The following is a 2,573-nucleotide window of genomic DNA, read 5'->3' on the forward strand; positions in this document are numbered from 1 at the left end:
ACAGACAGACAGACAGACAGACAGACAGACAGACAGACAGACAGACGGATAGATAGATAGATAGATAGACAGACAGACAGAAAGACAGACAGACAGACAGACAGACAGACAGACAGACAGACAGACAGACAGNAGTTACAGGTCTGTGAGAGCAAGAAATCTTGTTTGTTTGTAGGTGACCAAATACTTATTTTCCACCATAATTTGCAAATAAATTCTTTAAAAATCAGACAATGTAATTTTCTGGATTTCTTTTCTTCTCATTTTGTCTCTCATAGTTGAGGTATACCTAGGATGAAAATTACAGGCCTAGATAGACAGAGAGACAGACAGACAGACAGACAGACAGACAGACAGACAGACAGACAGATAGATAGATAGATAGGTAGGTATATAGATAGATAGATAGATAGATAGATAGATAGATAGATAGATAGATAGATAGATAGATAGATAGATAGATAGATAGGTACTTTATTGATCCCAATTTGGGAAAGTGTTGCGTTGCAGCAGCATAAAGCAGCATAGATATATCCCTCTTAGAACTTACCTGATTGTTTTGGAGGTAGAGGGTAACTTCCTTTGCCTGCTCCACCAGCGTGCTACGAACCAAATGAATCAGGGAGAAAGAAACAAATAATTAAATGCAGGCAGGGTCGTTGCTACAATATTTATCATATCAGAAAATGGTGTCTGTACCTGTGTTGAACAAACTGAGAGGCATACAGGTTTGTTTCAGCTGAGAGAGGAGCGATGAGTGCATGATTGAATAAAGTCATCAGCTCTGAAGAAGAGAGATAACAACAGTAGAGATTAAACAGTTACTCCATTAACAGGGTTGTATTTTATTTGTTTATTGCCTATCTATAGATACTAGATATGCATCTTTCTGCTGTTGATATGTTTATCTTTACTTGTTATGATTATTTTTGTATTTTATTTTTGCAAAATAATGCTGATTTAACAAAACAATTTCCCAATTTGGGATCCATAAAGTACATCTAATCAAATTACAGAAAAGTATGATATTTGAATTATTGTTTTAATTCAATTCAAAGTAAAAAGGTCAAAACATTTTTTAAGTTTGCACAGTTAGCAAAGCATGTTTTTCTATTTTAGGGATTCAAAAGATAGTTAGTTGTAGCTCTAAGACACAGACACATTGTGTATTAATGGGCTTCATAATAATGAAATGTACTTGTGTAAGCCTCTGCATATTTAGTCTACAACAATATAATAGAGCATCATTCTAATGTAATAAATTAAATCCTGAAGAGACATTTTAATCATGAGAAACAAAATGTGAAATCCCACTGTAATTAACTGAACTTCCTGCATTGCATCAGTCAGTGCTTTGTCTCTTTGAATTGAATAACTCTTTATTTCATGAATGGCTTTTGTAAAAAAAGATAACAGACCAGAGACCGGGTGTGACACAAGAGTATTGGGGTTCATTGTTTGAAACAATCACGTCTAAGAGCTCATATCAACCTCCTCAGATGAATTACAACATGTATTCAGAATGTGGGACACTAATTGTGAAAGTTACATTACTCTGTTGGCAATAAATCAAAAATGCCACAAGACTGTTTGAAGGCGGCCAAAAAGATAATAAAAAAGGTAATAAAAAGTAAATCATTTAAGAAACATTGGGCTATAGGCCAGATAAAATCAGTACATTCAAACTTTGAATCTTACCTCCGAGTCTTGATACCACTGTGGACAGCTCAGTGCTGAAGGTAGAGAAAATATAAAAGTGGATTCTTTTCATTTCATTTAATCGTTTATTTGAGTAGGGACAATGCACATTAATGAACACTTTAGACAAATAATGCTTCAAGTGTAAATATGCCGGATTTTAGCTTTCAGATAATTTCCATCCGTAGTCCCTCACATACAACATAAAGAACATGACATTTGTAAATATAACAACAAATAAATACATGATATGAAAAAGAGCAAGAGCAGCACACACAAGTATTTACCACATGGCAGTACACTATAGCAGCAAAGACATATAAAGTGCAAGAGAAGATACAAGAGCTACATAAAGTGCAAGAGGAGATACCCCTGTGTTAAAGTGCATTTAGCGGTGATTGCACGTGTGTTTGTTCCTCAACCATTCTTTGAGTTGACCTTTAAAACTATTAAGGTTCTTCTCTTAAAGTTACAAAACAGATTATTTAACTTCGACACATTTCTCATGTACAGTTTTGTTTAAAAGCTTACTTGTGTTCGTGTAACACCTGTAAGAAAACACAGGCTGATTTAAGCGGGTACGTCTTTATTTAGAGACGTGTTTAAGCTAAATAAACTCCTGTGTTTTGTAACGTGTGTTTTGTAACGTGTGTGTGTGTGTGGATAATAATCAGAGGTGTATTTTCTATTATAAAGTGCATGAAGTCAGCACAACAGTGAAACGGATATATAACTGGTTCAGCTTCAGTGGAAAGTGTGTGTGTGTGTGTGTGTGTGTGTGTGTGTGTGTGTGTGTGTGTGTGTGTGTGTGTGTGTGTGTGTGTGTGTGTAACGTAACTACGTTACGTATAGACTAATACTAGTTACTAACGTAA

This window comes from Notothenia coriiceps, unplaced genomic scaffold (assembly GCF_000735185.1).
Source record: "Notothenia coriiceps isolate Sejong01 unplaced genomic scaffold, NC01 NC01_scaffold00037250, whole genome shotgun sequence".
Classification (NCBI taxonomy): Eukaryota; Metazoa; Chordata; class Actinopteri; order Perciformes; family Nototheniidae; genus Notothenia; species Notothenia coriiceps.